This window comes from Podarcis liolepis (assembly GCF_965112155.1).
Source record: "Podarcis liolepis genome assembly, chromosome: 1".
Classification (NCBI taxonomy): domain Eukaryota; kingdom Metazoa; phylum Chordata; class Lepidosauria; order Squamata; family Lacertidae; genus Podarcis; species Podarcis liolepis.
Window position 1 is genome coordinate 54,129,867 of NC_139554.1, and position 19,243 is coordinate 54,149,109.

At 41.2% G+C, this 19,243-nt stretch overlaps 1 protein-coding gene across 3 annotated transcripts in view; it reads left to right on the forward strand.

Annotated features, from left to right (window-relative positions):
• The first annotated feature begins 12,342 nt into the window (after positions 1-12,342).
• LRRC4C (leucine rich repeat containing 4C) overlaps positions 12,343-19,243 on the forward strand; it is a 614,900-nt gene continuing 607,999 nt past the window's right edge. For 2 of the 3 annotated variants that reach the window (XM_083464156.1, XM_083464158.1), the window contains exon 1: positions 12,344-13,105. The gene's annotated coding sequence lies outside the window, so the exon portion shown is untranslated. Of the gene's footprint in view, positions 13,106-19,243 lie in introns of all 3 variants that reach the window. The other variant, XM_083464159.1, reaches the window with a different exon arrangement.

The following is a 19,243-nucleotide window of genomic DNA, read 5'->3' on the forward strand; positions in this document are numbered from 1 at the left end:
GTAAATTCATTAAGGAGTTCAGACACCTCGGTAATGAATGCTACGTAAAGGCCAATAAATAAAATAAAATACCAGTCCCGCCAGGCACTGGCAATGGATATCTGAGAGTGAGTGTGCCAAATAGCTTTGAGAAGTGGGTAATTTATTCAAGACTCACAGGTGATTCATTTTGATTACTAAGCTTTAATGTTCTCTCACCGTTTCACAATACACATATCACATCTCTAGGCTTGACCATGCATAGCCAGGCCTCTCCTGAGCGCTCTCTCTCTCTCTCTCTCTCTCTGCCAAGCCCATCTCGGTACATCAAAAATAAAACTGTGCTTGTTCCCTTCCTTCTGACATGTGTTATTTCCCCCTCATCTGGATAGTTCACTTGCCCATTCACAATTTAAAGCATGGAGTCTCATATGCAAATTGATCCCCACAGTATAATGTTTCTCCCCCTCTACTGGATATCTGCAGAACTGCAGGTGTTCCCCAGAGTAGTATCATATGGTACAAAGGATTCAGTTTTGCCAATATTGCACCTGCAATTCTGTGCCAAGAAGTATGTTGAATGGGACTTACTGCATATGGGACGTAAGTGTGAATAGGATCATTCTGCCAAAAGACAAACAAACTTTTAAGTTCTGTCTCATCCCTCTCTCCCATAGCTGCTGTGCAGTAGTCATTCTGTCTCACTGATATGCCATCTCTCAAAATGTCAAGCTCCAAAAGGAAATGTTCATAGAATACAAATACATCTCTGCCTTCAATGCCTTTTCATTCATACAACTGACTAGATTATGAACATAACACTAAATAATTAGAATTGTCCAATAAGCATGCAGACTAGAGTGGGGAACTTTAGGCTCATAGGTAGATTGTGGCCCCCAGTTTTCTCTATCTGGCCCTTGCAACTCTCCCCAGGCTCCACTGCTCACCAGCTCTGCTTCACACCCCAAGTATTTTTTTTAGCTGGCTGGAATGTTTGCTTAGGGCTGTCACATTTCAAAAAGTGAGGGGGTTTTTTGGGGGGGGGGGTTGTTAAGGTTTTTTTTTTAACGGAAATTTGCCAAAATCTACATTTCCGACACAGGTTGCCATTTTCACAGACATTTCTGTGATTTTCACCTGGACGGATTCCGACAGCCAAATCCTGAATTCTGGTCATATGGCAACCCTAGGTTTTCTTGAACTCTGACCTTGCCTCTTGCTTTGCTGGATAAGGTATAGAGAGGGGTGTGAGAGCAAATGTAGAAAGAAGCCTAATCTACAGAGGTAAAGTTAGTTGTTCCTTTCACTTTTCCCACCAGTGGCATGTGACCCTCAGAAAGTTACCCAGAAAGGAATCATAGAATTGTAGAGTTGAAAGGGACCTCAAGGGTCATCTAGTCCATTTGGCCCATGGCTGAAAAATGTCCCTCGTACCATGTGTAGATAATGATGTATTTCACAGTATAGTTATTTTAGAGCAATCTAATTAAATTCTGTTTAGTTGTGGATTTTTTTTTTTTGAATGGAAATGAAACTTTGAATGAAGTATGGGACAAAGTGAGGTGGACTTCTGTTTTCTTTTGCAGAAGACTGGCTGTGGAATCCTTCTGAAAGCTTTCCCACATGTTCACAAGATCAGCACAAGTGGCCCTGAAAACTTAAAGATGTTTGGCACTTGCTTTTCTGACATTTTCTGTTTGAGAGCCAATGTTGTATAGTGGTTAAGAGCGGTAGACTTGTAATCTGGTGATCCGGGTTCGCGTCTCCGCTCCTCCACATGCAGCTGCTGGGTGACCTTGGGCCAGTCACACTTCTTTGAAGTCTCTCAGCCCCACTCACCTCACAGAGTGTTTGTTGTGGGGGAGGAAGGGAAAGGAGAATGTTAGCCGCTTTGAGACTCCTTTGGGTAGTGATAAAGCGGGATATCAAATCCAAACTCTTCAAACTCTAAATAATGATGATTGGATGATGACCATGTGGCACTGGGGTTATCAATGAGTATCTGCAAATAACAGGCAACAGGGGCCTGCTGGGACAAGGAGTCATAATCATACTGAGTGGAAGAAAATAGAATGTGGCAAAAGCTCTACTTAAGACCCAGAAACAGGAGGAGATGTGAACTCTCAGGAGGAAGGAAATGGATTCATAATGACAGAAGGGCCATAGCTGAGTGGCAAAGCATCAGCGTTCCCAGTATCTTCTGCATAGGAGTGGAAATCTCCTCTCTGAAACCCTGGAGAGCTGCTGTCACTCACAGTAGACAATACTGAGCTAGATGGACCAAAATGTTCTTCACTACTGGATTTGCTTCCACAGGAGGCACCGATGCCACTAATTTGGATGGCTTTTGAAAGGGGTTAGATATATTAATGAAAAATAAGGTTATCATTGGCTACAAATCTTGACCATGTTCTACCTCCAACCGCAGGAAACAGTATTCTTCTGAATACTAGTTTCTGGGAAGCCACAGGATGCTAGACCAGATGGGCCACAGGCCTGAGACAACACAGCTGCTCCTATGCACTTATTCCAGATAAGGCTGACTGGCTAGAACGCTGAAAAGAAACTGCAATGTTTTGGGATCCCCAAGGATTATTGTAGGGAAACAGAACAGTTAAATCCATCTCGACCCTGCTGATGTCTGCGGTGGCTTGGTTTCTGGTTGCAGAAGAATGAACAGGTGTAACATTTCTCTCCGTGAGTGGCAACACGTCAGTGCTGAGTGAATTGCTCCCTACTGAAACTGTCATAGGTTAACACACAACTTGATTGGTGTTTAACACTTGTATGTCACTATGAAGGGCACGGTGCTATTATCTATGTCTGAAGAAGCAGCAAGATGAAATGTTTCTCTGGCACTGGAGGCAAAATTTCTTAAAATGACAAGGCTTTTCTTCTTCCTTAGAAGTGGAGAGGAGTATTTATGATATTGAACATTATCAGCTGACAGTACAGTTTATCCCACTATTAGCATACACCGACACTTGGCTCTGCCTTTCCTTTCTTGGTCTGTCACCATTACTAGGATACACCATTTCTTTGATCATAGAATGTCATGAGCCTTAATACTAACTGTGTGAGGTAGACATTTGTAATTGGCACATATTGTCATGTAAAGTTAGATATATATGGTGGAACTGAACACCTCACTGTGGTGAACATTGCCTTTAAGTTGCACATTGCCAGACAGACAACCTCGTCCTCTTCCCTCCAACATGCTGTTCTGGGAGTTCTCCTGACCCCCTTAGAGCTACTCAGGTGTTGTTGAGGGATGGAAGAGGGGAAAAGCCCCTTTGTGCAAGTGGAAGCCCTTGAGCAGGGCTGCCAGGACTTACTAGGTAAATTCCACCCATAGATAGCCAACTAAGTCATATTGAGGGTAGATGTACTCAAATCACTGGGCTTCCTCTGGATATGACTAGCACTGGCTATCATGTATATCAGGGATGTCCACCTTCCAAGAGACTGTGATCTACTCCCACTATAAAAACATTGGCAGTGATCTAAAGTTGTTGAGCTTCTTCTGGGGAGGCTTCAGCAAAGTTGTTGAGCCTTTTTTGGGGGGGGAGGGTGATATATCAGGATCACGAGATCGACCAGGGTCGCTCCGCAGTCAGTTGGTTGATCATGATCAACCAGTTGGACATCCCTGATGTATATGATATGATTCAGACATGGCATGCAGATAGCTCCAGAAGATTCAGGTAGTGAGCTAGGCCACATACTACAAATTAAGACAACTGCTAATGTCACTAACCAAACTTATATACCTGGCATTTCTGTCTAGAATAGAAGTGTTACATCACTGGAGGAGGAATTGATTGTGTGACATTCTTTGTGCTGGTGCACCATTTGGCATATCCAACTGTATTATTTTCTGAAGCAGCAAGCCTTTCATCAGGCTGTTAAAGTCATGGAAAGTTCTGCCAGTTCTGAGTTACAATCATTCACTCCTGTTTGCTAGAGCAACAAGCCTTCTGTCAGACTGTTGAATCTTTGAAAGTTTTATGTTGCATTAATACAGGCCTATTTTACCCAGGGAAATCCCATTGGCTTTTATTTCTGCTACAGCCACTTTATTTGCATTTTATTTGCATACACATCTCTCCAAACTGATGTCAGTGATCTGGATTTTGAACTCTCTGTGTCCCAACATTTTATGCTAATAATAATAATAATAATAATAATAATAATAATAATAATAAATAATGTTATGACAGTTTCATTTTCCTTGCTATTTTTATTGGTTTTCTATGGGGTTTTATGACAATGAGCATTTATACTTATCTGATTGCAGGGTGTTTATATGTCTTTCTGTTAATCATTCATCCATCCCATAATTTTCAGCACATTTCCCTGTCAGTTTACTAACCACAAGAAGTCTGGTGCTTTGTGGTGGTGTTTACTTTTTGAAGTGGATTTTTAGTGTTAGGCCAACAGGAAGCTGTAATCCACTTTAATTGTGCAAGTCTAACTTTTCAATATGTGCATTTCAATATTGCCTCCTGAAAAATAGTGACTGTCACCATCAGTTCTGCGACAGACATTTGTGTAGCACTATGTTTTACAAGCTTTTCTGATGGGTTAAAAAAGAAAGTGTTTTCCCACACTTTCCAGTGCATTGCCTCATCATTTTCCTTATCACAAAGAGTCCTTTGCAGAAGTGGTTTTGTTGCAGAAAAGCTCAAGAACCAACTGTAACTTGAATTTGCGAATTCATGATTGAATCCTGCTCCAAAAGACCTAAAAATTTAAGATGTGCCCCTCAGATGAAAAAGGGAATTGAAATTCAGTTCTGTAGCACAGTAAAGTTTGGGCTTTATTTGGGCATGTTCTTAAGATGGCTAAATATTTTGAAACTAATCCTTACAGCTTCCTTCAAGGAGCATCTGTTTGAATTGCAGAGAAATTAATAGCATCCATTTTAGAATAGCTTAATGGAACATATGCATTTCCTTTGATAGCATCACTCAATGTAGGCTGGGAGAGCAAGGTTCTAGTCTCCATTTGGGAGCACAGTTAAACTATAGAACTCACTCCTGCAGGGGGCAGTCACGACCATCAACATGGATGGCTTTAAAAGAAGATTAGACAAATTCATGGAGGAGAAGGATATCAAAGGCTACTAGCCATGATGGTCATACTTTTCCTCTGGGGTCAGAGACAGTATCCTTCTAAACACTAGCTGCATGGCAAAAGGCAAACTAAAGCATTAGAACTGTTACCTTTTGCTAACAGGGTCCCTTAAGGCAAGCAACTAGGCACAGAAGTTTCTGTCATCAATAATGGCTGCCACCCTAATAACCTTATCGTGCAATGTATGCTGGGATATCACTCATTCATGTGGTCCTATCTTAAAGTTGAAAAAGTGTAGGAGTGTCTTCACAATTGTGACTGTTAAAATGAGTGCCACTGGAGCACTGCGTGCAGCTAATAATAATAATAATAATAATAATAATAATAATAATAATAATATTTATACCCCACCCATCTGGCTGGGTTTCCCCAGCCACTCTGGGCAGCTGCCAACAGAATACTAAAAATACGATAAAATATCAAACATTTAAAACGTCCCTAAACAGGGCTGCCTTCAGATGTGAACCAGCCCTAAAAATAATATAATCAGTCAGGTCGTGTATCCATAGCAGTGACCATAGGAGGAATGATCGCTGGGAGAAGTGCGGAGAGAAGAAACCGTGGTGCATCTTCACTAGCACAACCAGACACCTTCATCTGCCTCAGCTGCAACAAAACATGTCTCTCCTCTGTCTGTCTCTACAGCCACAGCAAATGCTGTAACTCTCCAACGCTTTGACTTTACCCCTCAAGCGGCATTCTTCTGTTATCTCTTGAGACAGACAGATGCCAGCCAACAATTATTATTCATGTTTTATATCCAGTTTATCAATTCTCTTCATATGGGTGGAACCATCAGTTCTGTTGCCAAATGAAGTGCTCATTTCACACCTAATTTGGATTAACCTTAGAACTGTCAGGTGTTTTGCTTCCAACTTGTCTGAAGCCTAGTAACAAACAGAATATTTCTGTTTCAAAATATTTATTCCTAGGGACACAATCGTTAGACATAGCTCCTAATTATGTTTACTACACACCTCTCATTCTCTTTCTGCTGAATAAGGGGGAAAGGCTCCCCCCTTTTTCTGCTGACCCAAACGATTTTTCTTTTTGCCATGATGCCCAAAGACACTTAAAACACCATTGTTACGTGACAATAGGCTGTATGCATTTGCATTTTGAACATGAGCTGCAAATCCAAACATCCAAGGGGTGAAATAACGAGCTTCACTTCCTTTCTTAGGAAATGTACTACACTCTGTTCAAAATCAGGTTGTCACCGGTCAACCCAGCAATTCCAAACAAGAAAAAGTATTCTAGCACCTTGTCCTCTGCCCAATTCTGCCACAGAACCCTTACCATAGTGGATGTGCAGGACAATGTAAGAAGCATATTCTTTCACATAACCTGGTCTTAATTTGTGCAGGAGTCTGGAAACTAATAACAAAACCTTAAACTGGACTCAGCAGCAAGTTTTCTGCAGGTATTTGGTTGGCCACTGTGAGAAGAGGACGCTGGCCCATTGGCCTGGTTCAGCAGGGACTTCATATGTTCTTGGAGAATGCGGGGGCAAGTATGGGAAAGGGGAGATGAAGGCTTGATTAATACTGGAAATGAATATAGCAAGTCAGTAGTCGCTTTGACCAGTCACTTTAACTAGAATTATCCTATTTAATCACTGACATTTGGTATAACTAAAGTGACTGATGTGTCTGCAAGCAACATGAAAAACACACCAGTTTCTTAGTATTTAAACTTGCCTGTTCACACACTTACTAATCACACTTGTATTTCATACTCTCATTTGACTTGACCACATCTTTCTGGAATTTTGTTGGATTGATCTAAGAATAAGTCTACATTGGGTCTAGGTCTTTTTGCATGTGTTCAACTCACAAATCCATTCTGTCCTGTTACTGCACAAGAATTTGTATTTATATTTCCATTTAAATGTCTTTTAAAAAATATGTTGTCTCAAAATATGCATGGCTGATGCTTCTTTGATTTGAGAATGGGGTTGGAAGACAAAGGAAAATTGCAAAAGTTGGTAGAAATCTAAATTTCAATTTCCACATTATTCCAGAAGGTGCCAGACCAGGTCATAGCAGAATTCCCAAAAACTGATTTTCTCAAGCATCCCTCATGTCAGGGCAACCCAGGTCCTTGGCACTTCTACAGATTATGTCAAAAAAGAACATTTAGTCTTTTCTTTTTGCTACAGCTTTTGAAATCCTGCAGATATTAAGCTTCTTATATCTGGCAATTCATTAGAGTATTCAAGTGTGGCCAAAAAGCTCTGAGTCATTCATTTGCATTTATTATACACTCAACTTTTTGTGCAATAATTATTTAAGGTAAATACACTTTTAAAATCTCTCCTGCATTATCTGTTACAGGATTTATTTTCACTCTCCTTCCCAAGACAGGGTAGTCTGACTTTAAGCTGAATAATGTACTCTGAGTGTCATTGGAAGTAGCCTGGAAGTGCAGGACAAATGAGCATGTTCCCTGAAGAATAAAAATGTATTTTGTGGAGAAATGAAGACAGGTGTGGGAAACCTCTTTCAGCCCACAGGCCACATTCCCTTTATGCATTCTTCTGAGGGCCAGATGGGTTAGAGTCAAAAGTGGAGCAACAAATGTAAGTTTTAGCATTATGCACTTGGCTAGTTTCTACACACACTAACATACTCCCCTCTATCCTCTATCCAGACAAGCAAAAGGCATTATCAGAGTAAAATAAAAATAGCCAGTTTAACATTATCACTTCCCAATAGTTTCCTCATTCCTGCAAGATACTGACCCTTGACACGTTATCAGCCTACAAGCAGCCTTCTGAAGTTCTATAGCTTCAGCTTTAAGTTGTAATTTAGAGGCACTGGGGGGTCTGCTGTTTTTGTAGCTATCCAGAAGTCCTCAATATGCCAGTGCTGGTTTTTACTCCTGCTGTTTCCGCTTGCAGAACCATGGAGGGCTTGGCTAAAATAGCCACTCCTAGAGTTCAAGGGAAACAGCCTCCACTCAACTCCTGCCAACATTTGCTACTATGGTCTCTACTCAGAGCTTATCAGGCACTGGCAAAGAGCCAATGTTGTTTACTTGTAATATGGCCACTTGCCATTATACAAATCTGGCTGCAAATAACTAATAATAATTTTACATATGAATCAGATTTCAAAAATTGTTATAAAATCTATACCTCTATAGTGATAGGATCTCCATAGTAATCGTTAGTATGCACCAGTACATAAGGCTGGCGCAGACTGACTAACTCTCCAGTGAATCATCTGCTCCATCCAACTTCCTCACTTTCTACATCGACAAACATTGTCCTCAGTATTATTCCAGCAGTTCTCTGTGCTGGCATTAACTTCCTCCTCCTTCAAGCTTACACTTGTTGACACTTCAAATGTCGCTTCAAATCAAAGTTGAATTTTTGGAAGCAATTCCCCATCATGGTACCCCAAGCGGACCACAGGGGTGAACATACTTGTGGAGTACCTATAGAAAGAAAATGTTTACTTAAAGTGGCACCCTAATAGCAGTGGTGTTGTGTGGGGGGTGCAGGGGGGGCCGGCCGCACCGGGCGCAACATCTGGGGGTTAGGGTTAGGGTGCGCAAATCCACGGGTTAGGGGGTGCAAATCCACGGGTTAGGGGGCGCAAATTACTTGCCTTGCCCCGGGTGCTGACAACCCACGCTACGCCACTGCCTAATAGTGCAGATCAGCAAACCGATTTATGCTCTCAAGGGCACAAAATAAAATACTGGTAAACTGAGCTGAACAGGTCATTTTAATGGTGGGTGATTCTGTCAATTTCTCTTTCTCTCAGTTTTTCATTTTTCCAATCTTGAGTTCGATTCATATCACCTTGCACTTTTTTTTAAGTCTTCATCAGGATTTTACTGTGATTTCCTCCTTACATCCATATTTTGTATGCAATTTTGCCGAATAACCACATTTTAGGGAAACAATTTCCCTAAATATAATGCACTTTTGTATGTGACCCGCATATGCATTTTTGTAGACACTACTTGGCTTGGGAATTGCACTGCAAAAATTCAGAGAAGTGCAAATTTCAAAGGATGACTGTTTTGGTGAATGTGTGGTTTCAGAAAGTGCAAATTAGGTAGGCTTGCCTTTAAATGTGCACTGAATCAATTTTCTTCCCCACCCCTGTTTCCTGTCTAATACAGTCAAACTTTGGTTCTCGAATGGCTCCATTTTCAAACGTTTCGTCTCCCAAATGCCGAAAATCCAGAAGTAAATGCTCCAGTTTTTTAAGATTCTTCGGAACTTGAATGTCTAACATGGCTTCCGTTTGAGTGCAAGAAGCTCTTGCAAGCTGTGCCTTGGTTGTTGAATGTTTCGGAAGCTGAACGGTCTTCCAGAACAGAATACATTCGACAACCAAGGTTTAATCATACCAAATATGTCCATTAGCATGATTGGGCTTCTTTGTGAAGAAGAAAAAAATGTAGGGAAGAATCAGATATACGTAGACCAAGAACAGGCCTACTCTACACATCATCCTATCTCAACTTAGTAGTAGCTTCCACTGCCTCAGAGGACGTAGCCTGGTACAGTCCATGTGAAATTTTTGTTAGAAAATATCTAAACTATTTTTCAATTTGGCAGGATTTGTATATTTAAGGCAGGGGTGGGGGAACCTTTTTCAGCCATAGAGCTGCATTCCTTTCTGAAGTATGGCCAAAGGTAAATGTGGCTGGAGCAATCTTTGTATAGTCAGCTATTTTCTACACATGCTCACATACCCTACTCAGTCCTCCATCCAGGCAAGCGAGAAGCATTACTGTAGTTCAAGGAAACATTTCAGCCGGGCAAAAACACTCAGGGTGTAGAGCAGGGCCAGGGAGGAATGTGACAGGACTTTGGTCTTTCAAATTTCGCCTTCCGTTCTGCTCAATTCACTGCATCACAGTTGTGACACCCTGCAGCGCCCCTAGTCTTGAGGTGCACTGCCCCAAATCCACCTCTGGGTGAGACAGTGAGGGCTAGGGAGAGGTCTGAGGGCCAGACAGAGAAAGTCGCTGTAGACTCCTGGGCCTGGACTTCCTCACTCCTGATCTAGGAACTCGAGCTCTCTCATCCAAGGTACAGTGATACCATTTAAGCTATGTTGCACAACTGCCTGCCTTCAGAGTCTTGCTGTGTTCCTCCTGACCCAGAACATCTAACACTAGTTCCATTAGACACACCTTACAAAAAAGCCAGTATGGTGTGGCAGTGAGAGTATCAGATTGAAATTCCTATTAGGCCATGAAACATACCGGGGGACTTTAGACTAGTTGATATCTCTCAACCTAATCTGTGTCATAGGTTTGTTGGTGATCAAATGGGAGGAACTGGATAGGCCACCTTGAGCTGCCTCTTGAAATGTGGAGAGATAAATATATGATGTTAAACTGACAAAAAACAAGTGTCTTCTGGTCAATGTGTTGAACGTGTCACCTTTATACAATTAACTAACATTCAACTTTGGAAGGCCCATAGCTCCATGGTAGAGCCAATTCTGGATTGAGGTTTGATGGGGCCCCAAGCTACTGAAGGTAATGGGGCCCTTCTTATTTCCAGCTGTCCTTTGTCAACAACAAATTGTTGCTGTTTTTTGTGTTGAATATCTGCTATATGGTAATTTATGTACCTAATAGGTATCTAAAGCCATTTGCACATATCAAAATATGTATTTTATCAAAGTACTTGTTGAACTGAAATACAATTAAGGATAAGTTTATCTTACATTTTGGAAATGTACATCCAAGTGTTTTTTTCCCTTTAAATTTTTTTTGGGCCCCCGAGAGAGTGGGGCCCTAAGCTATAGCTTGTTTAGCTTATACGTAAATCCAGCACTACCGTAGAGCATCTGCTTTGAATGCAGAAAGTCCCAGGTTCAGTCTCCAGCATCTCCAGGAATAGCTGGGAGAGAACTCTGCCTGAAATCCTGGAGAGCTCCTGCCAGTCCGTGAAGACAATACTGAGGCAGATGGACCAATGGTTCAATTCCATATAAGGCAGCTTTCTGTAACCTGTGCTCTTAACTTCTGTGATTTACAAATAACTTACCTTAGATGTGAATCACTGACCTCCGTTGGGGTATCCTGTCCCACCTTATAGCCTTATAGCTAAACCAGTATGCAGAAACTTCCCTGAAGTATGTGTATGCTTGTTTGTCATAAGTTTCTCCTCTTGTGGCTCTTGACTGAGTCATATCTAGCAGCATCTGCTGGATAGATCTGGGATTGCAGCCAAGAATAATTTACCTGCTCAAACGCCGAGCAAAGCTTGGCACAAGCAGTAGTGGCTTCGATATTCTGAGGGAACAAATTCCGCTGAGTGCAGCTCTATACATGAATTTGTACATGGATGATCAAAGATGAATGCACTGGTGGGGACAGCCACTGCTCAGCCAACCTTTTACTCTCTCCTCTTGGCTCCAAGGCATCTCATTAAAGCCAAGGCATTGTATGAAGAACTTCACATTCACATTCCTGGTTTTCTTTTATGGAATTGGGGGAGGAAAGAGTAGAAGCAAATATCCCATTGACACTGAGGGAAAACAGCTGAGAATGAAACTGGGCTGTGGAATAGAGGAAACTGCACCAAGTTTTGACTAGTCTTGGTGCAGTTTTTCACTCTTTCTCCAACCTCACACCCCCAGACACCCCCCCCCAAAAAAAAACCCCAGGTGAGATTTCTAATTTCTTTCCTAAGGACATAGTCATCTGAAAAGGTAGATGATAGATAGATAGATGATAGATAGATAGATAGATGATAGATAGATAGATAGATAGATAGATAGATAGATAGATAGATAGATAGATAGATGATAGATATAGATAGATAGAGATATGATTTCAAGCACAGCACTGAATGGCCATTTCCACGTAGTGCTTCAGGTGTGGAGCCAGCAGACCTTAAAGATTGCCCCAGAATCTTCAGAGCCTTATTTACTTAATTCTTCTCTCTTTCAGTGAACATTTCTTTCTCTCTTAACTGCCAAGGCATGGCTGTAGGCTTCCAGGGAATTGAGCACTCACTCTCCTTTATATCATCTATCAAATAAGATCCCTGCCTCTGATCTTCCTTAACAGAAGTAATCCAAATAAATTCTTCCTTTGCCAAATGTGGAAGCTGCCTTCATGGAGCAAGTGCAAATGAATTCACAGAGTGCTCCCCCCTCCCCTAGAAAACATGCAGGCACAGACCTGCTCTCTTCCTCACACACTTGTGCACACACACACACACACACACACACACACACACACAGAGAGAGAGAGAGAGAGAGAGAGAGAGAGAGAGAGAGAGGCACACAGACTACGTAGAATGCCTTGAAGAAACTGTAGCTAACCACCTTATTAGTATTCCTCTCTCCACTGTGTTTCACTTGCAGCAAGGGAGGGCTGAGCAAAATGCAGTAGAACAGGGACAGAGACAGAGCTGGCAATCATCTCAATGCAGGCTGCTGGATGTAGGGGGTGGAGGGGGGATGCAGCAAAGCAAGATTAATAACCTTGCCATAATCCCGTGCACCCTGGCAGGAGGTGCCTCTGGTGACCAATCCGTCCCTCTCTTGATTAATTAGACAGCGTGAGTGAGTGGCTGGCAGTCCACCTGGCTTTTTTGAGGGGGTGGGGGGCTGCCTGCATTTGCCGTTCTTTGAAACCTCTACCCATCTGGGAAGGTAACAGTGAGACGTACCATCTGCAGCATACACAGCCGCTATTGGAGGCTTACCACTGACAGTTTTGCTATACAGTTTTGGTGAGCAAGGAGCAAGGTGTATCGTGCAGAGGGGGAATTTCTATCACTGATTCCTCCCCCCCCCCCATAGTGTTTGAATTCTGGACTTACTTTTGGCAAAGTCTCTTGGACACCTTTTCTCTCCCTCCCCTCCCCAGGGTTGGATGATCAGGAAATGATGGACCATCTGAAAACTAATTTTTGTGCTCCTGTGTGACTTCGGGTACAGCTGGAGGAATTTTAATTGCCCTTGGAGAAGTTTTATTAACAGGGGGAACTACCAGAAAGGTAAGTCGAGAGGTGTTGCCACCTTTTCCTTCCTTCCTTTTTCTTTCTGTTCTATGAGATTTTTTCCATGGTTGAAAAAGAGATTTGGGTATATAGAGACAGTGCCTAATGCCATGCTGGAGTTGCCTCTAGGTTCAAGTGCTTGTCTTTTACAACTCCTTTGCTCTTTCTTTGCTGGGCAGGATAGCACCTTTCAAAGAATCTTGAATACTGCTGATGTACAATGTTTTGAAAATGCATTTTGAAAGCTTGTTTTAGAGGATTTCTGTGGCTTGTGGAAAAATTAGTGTATAGTATACACTAATAGCCTACCTTCCTATAGCCTACCTCTACTGAGGCATTAACTTGGATTTGAGTCCTTGTGTTCCCTTAGCTAGTACTGGGGTTGCTTTTTTACCCCTTCCTCCTCTGTGCATTTCTGCCTGCTCAGCTGAAATGATGGATATGTGGGTTCAGAAAGCTGCTCCTGCTACTCTTGGCTAGCGTAGATTGATAGCAAAATGGGAATTAGTCAGGGTTTGTGAGCTGCTGCTTCTTATATAAAGTTTCTCTGTGATGTCTGTGTCGCTGGTGGGACTTGGGTACACAGATTTATCCTCATAGGCTGTCTTTCTTTTTCTTGCCTGGTCAGTATGTTAGCCACATCTGATTTTCCTAGACCCTTTCAATGTTTGTGCAAAGGTGAGATGCATATATACATCTAAAGCAACACTTGGACCACTGTGGTTTACTGTGACAGATTGTTTCCCTGAGTCTGGTGGTATAGCTTTCATGTTCATCCTTGCTTCATGTACAGGTGTTGAAGTGAAGGATCTGAGATTCTCTTAGCCTTTTCCACCTTGCAATTAGTCTTTCAGAGTGAAATGTGATTGCAGTGGAGTGACACGAAAGGACTCCTTCACCGGAGTATTTTGATTGCCACACTGACATCACATTGGTTTTTCAAGAGGCTGAGGAACCTTCTGTAAATACAGGAGTAACGGTTCCCAAGAGGGCTTGCTGGGAATATCTTGCTCCATCTTAGTGCATACATGTGAATTATTGGATGCGGTTTGAGACACTCATTGGATGTGAGATGTATACAGTTAGGAAAAGGCAGAGGTTGCATCATGTCACCAGCGATCTTTTTATGCAAGTCTATATACATATAATGTTTAAATGGTGATATTTGATACTTAACCTATCAATAAAGGCAAAACTACTTGATTGCCTTTTTATTTAATATGTTCAATAAAGAGAGTTTTATTTCCTTAAAGGCTGTGGTACAGTTAAACTGAAAACTTAATAAAAAGGCTCTGTCACAGCACAAATCAAAGTGCCTAGTGATGCCGTGTGTGTGTGTGTGTGTGTGTGTGGCTTGCCTGTCACTTTCTCCTTGAAGGTTTAGTGATTGTTTTTGCAGAAAATAGATTGAAGAGGGGGAGGTGTTTAAAGAAGGTAAGGTAAACCCAGATGCATTTTCCTTTTCATCTCCTGAAAACAATATGCCAGCCTGCCATTCGTGTTACTGCTCTGAAATATGACATTCCAATCTCTCTCTACTTAAGATGACATTTACTTTAGATTTGTTTTGCTTTGGCATTTCTTCTACAAACTGCCTGTCCTTCCATGCAACACAAGGATTGCAAATGCTTCGTGACGGTATTCATTTTCCGGGTTTGAAAACACTTTACATACATCTTCGAAACAGTGTCTTTTGAGATACAAAGATCTAAGGTGATGGAGGAAACTGATGTTGCATGGGATACCCTGAGGATATCAAATCTAAAGGTGCAGAGAGGTAACAAGAGACAGTCTTCTGCTTTTACTTACTGAGGTTTTACTTGCTGAGCTGTCCTCAGCAGGAGTTTGGAAAGACTTTCTACTTGACATGAGGCAATCATTGAGTTGCTAAAGAGGTGAATAGATGATGCTGTCATTTGTAGCTGGACCAAATTGCATGAAATTGTCATATGAAAGTGAGAAGCATTTCTGTCCTGCAATGCTGTCTACCCGTTGGTATTTGTTAGGTGCCTCTTAAAAAAACAATTTGTAACACTGCATTATTTCCATTTTCAACCTGGATTTCAAATCGGTGTAAGTTATCTGAAAGTCATACTGGATAGGATTTCAAATCTAGACATTCATAACTCACTGTCAGATAGCATCCATATTAACTTGGAAGCAGGGCTTGCTAAGTTCAATGAGACTTACTCCAGAGTAATGTGCCAATGAGAATGTAGCATTAAAACCCAACAAAACTGTGTTGGTACATTTAAATGTTGATGTCGTCCCCCCCCCCCCACACCTACTCAATTATCCTTTAAAATCCAACAGAGCTAGACTGTATTGCAGAACTACACCTCAGCCAATAAAAAAGGTGGTACTGACATATTCTGTGGCAAACTAGCTGATTTAGGAAATTCCAGGAGCATTTTTGGAAGTCAAATAGAAACATGTATATGGTCTCAGAGAGTGTTTCGCTTGGTTTATTATAGGTATGGATTTTCTTTTTCAAGTGTGTATGTTTTCCCCCCATTTCAACAGTGCAGAAGATACCACAGTTCATTCTGTGGGTATATTGCTTCAAGTATTATGTAAAAGTACACCTTTCTATACGCTGGTACTTGTCATTGTGTTGCTATGGGAAAGTCTCTGAGATGGCACAAACCAAAGTAAAGTGATACTGCAGTGAACAGTCCTCAGCAAAGATGTAGGCAAAATGGAAATCTGAAAACATATTATCCAAACATTTTAAGAAATGTGGTTAACATTTTTTAAAAAAGTTTGCTTCTTCCTCCTTGAGTAAGGTATGATCACTCAGTTGTTCCTTTTGCTGCTGAAATCATTTAGCCCTCCAGGCCCTATGACTCTTGCTCCACATCGGAAAACCCTAGGCACTTTACACATGAATTCTTCCTTTCCTCTGAAACATGCTGGGATGACAACTGGCAAGGTCATCTTGGAATGCTAAATAGGAAACAAACAAACATTGATCTACCAAAAGCACAAATTGTGTGGGCTGAGGATGATGCGTACAGCCGAGTGGTTAGTTATGTCTTGTTAGTATGGAATAGTATGTCCCATGGAAGTGATGGTGGTGGAATTGATGACAAACAGAACAGCTGTGATAGTCGAAGGAGTGACACCTAAAGTCACTGTGCTCATCTTTTTTTGACAATAAAATTCCCTTGTAGTGAATCAAATTATGCAGATGGTGTGGTTGCCAATGGGAAAAAATGGGTGTTAAAATAAGAACCACTGGGAAATTGTTTTTATTGCATATAGCATTATTTAATTCCACTCATAACTTTCTGCTCATTTCAGAACAGCCAACTTATTCATGTTTCTTTCCTTCAGCAGATGCCTAGGATAAAGCTTATTAAAGAGCCTGAATGTAATCTTCCCACTCCTTGAAACAGCAGTCTCATAAGGACACCATCCCGGTGACCTAGGTACCTAGTTCGTTAAACCCCCTTTGAGCTCTCTGAACTTAGAGCACCTTTTTGCTGTTTGTCCTTTATGAAGTGCATGTCCGTTTTGCTCTAATTGGCTCCTGAAGAGACTTTTGGACCTATGCATTTACACCTTTTAAAACTTTTTCTGGTCAGTTTTACCAAGAAGCAGTTGCTTCAAGCATCAGATTTCAAAAGGAAACCATCATTCTTTTTTTTTGTATTTCTTAAATCAGTGATGCCTTAGATCAGTACAGCTCCAATCATCCCGGACTATAGGTCAGGCTGGGTGAAGCTGAAGCAGCTGAAATCCCACAACATCTGGAGAGCCAAAAGTTAGCCACCCCCATCTGAATTTATTAGCACCTGCCCAAAGCAAAGGGTGTGACCTGGACCTTTCACATCAGGTGTAAAATGCCTAACTCTAGCACTGTTTGTTTGCTCTGCTCTAAAACTGTCTCGTTGACTAGTCCAAGTCATCTTGTCAATGGTAACAATGGTTCTCTATGCTAGGGATGGCAGAATGTAAACCCACATGCAATATCTAGCAGTTTGTGGTTACTGGGATTCTTGCAAGGGATGCAAGACAAAGTGGACCATTGCCTGGTTCAGCAAGACACTTCCTTAAGAAATGTGCACATGAAGATCATGTAGCACATACCAGATAAGTTTTTTAAAAGTGAAAAGGGTCCCAAGTAAACACCGTTGCTTTATAAAATAGAAACAAAACCTTATTTATAATTTGGTGGTAGTTTCACCACTTTCTCATCTACTCATTCTTGGTGTTTTGGGTCATTGCAATATTAGTAGATGGGTTTGGTTGCAAGAATGCTTTGAAACTCTAAGCTTCTAAAATGATGTACAGTGAGGAAAATTTATTGAATAGGCTAATAGCTATTCATCAAACAGTATTTCATGATTCTAATGAGTAATGGCAGCGAAGCTGAAACATGGGATGCTCTCATTGGAGTTGTACGCATTCAAATTATGGTTATTTTAAGGAAGTAAAAGCAATCATCCTTGCTCTTGCAGAATTCCATTTTAAGAAAATAATAAATAATGATCATTTAAAACTGATAAAGCACCTACAATTTTCTAACCACCGTACATGCATTAAAAATAAGACAGACCTGCCTGAAGACTCACAGTCTAATAGATGAGCTACAAAATGAAAAGGGGATGGGGAGGAAAGAGAAAAGCAAACATTGGAAAAACTGCTTCTTTTCTGGCTGATAGATGGGGGCAGACTGGTCTTTACTATGCCCTTATGTTCATTCAAACAATGTTGCTTTGCCAGCTTCTTGAAAAGTGTAGCACTACTGTCAAAGCAGAATGTGGGCCCATCCATGACCAATGAATCTGACTGTGATCAGATATGAGGAACAATGAATAACCTCTGAGGTGTGGTTTAATTACTTAGAAATTACTTACTTAGGTTCTAGATACAGTATGCACAACAGCATTCTGGGTCACTGAGATTTTCAGAGGCCCTGCTGGTGTTGCCACACTCTCCTGAAATTAAACCCGAGGCCACTCGAAGTAGGGCCTTTATTGTGGTGGCATCTGTCTTGAGAAATTACTTCCCTTTAAAACTAAGGCATGCACTTACTACTATATGTTTTTGGCACACATCAAAGTATTTTCTGTTTGCTCAAGCATTCCTGGATCATTGCTATTGTTTGTTGTGTTTCTTTTTGTGGGTGACCCTGGAGGAATTTATATTACTACTATGTATTGTATCATTTTTATTTGTTTTTTTATTATCATATGGGGTTTGGGACACTCCTTTGAAATTTTCAAATATTAAGCAGTATACAGGTGGCGATCATTTTGCATGGGGGTTCCATTCCTGGCCCCAGTGTGTGTCGGTGGAGTGTATATAAGTGCACCCCACCCCATTCTGCTCTCCCCCACCTCCTTATTCCACCTTCTGGGTCCAAAAGGATCCTCACGTTAGCTATCACATGTCAATTGCACAAGCCTAAAATGATTGCCACCTGTATCAGTGTGATAGATGCCTAAGGCAGCAATCCTAGACTTATTTGCTTACCTGGGAGCAAGCCCTTTTAAATCCAACAGTCTTAAATAACAAGGATGAGTTGGTAATATCAGTAGTTCATTTGACCCAAGTGAAAATATAAATGTGTTCAATCATCTGTTAACAGTGTTTATGTAATTTGTAAATGTGCTGTTGTTGAGGTTGTTTAAACATAATTACTTCTTGAACCCAGGATTTTTTTTAAAAAAAATGCTTTTCCATTGAAACATTTTAGAGAGTTCATTTGCAGAAAATTGCCTATGTGTTTAACTTCTTAGAGTACAGAAGTAGCAACAGCATAACAGTGACCTGTATGGAATGCTATGCTGTATGGAAATAAGCATCACTGCGGTTCATAGGAATTGCTTGAAGTCACATACCTAAAATCAGGCTTCATACTCCTTCCCTCTTAATCTCTCCAGACCTCTGTATTTTGGAAAGACTTGTTCATTATTATGCAGTCAGCCAGAGGATGAAACTAAACACTATAAAGTCTACTTAAGTCAGAAGCTGAAGGTAGCTCAGGAAAAGTTTTCTGTATTATTAAGCTGTGTTAGAAGAAGCTCAATATGAGGATAAACTGTACTAAATACAGACTTTGGAAACCAGATGGTGAATACTGTGTGTTCTTTGCCTCTTGTGCCAGCTTTTTGGAAGAGACTATTT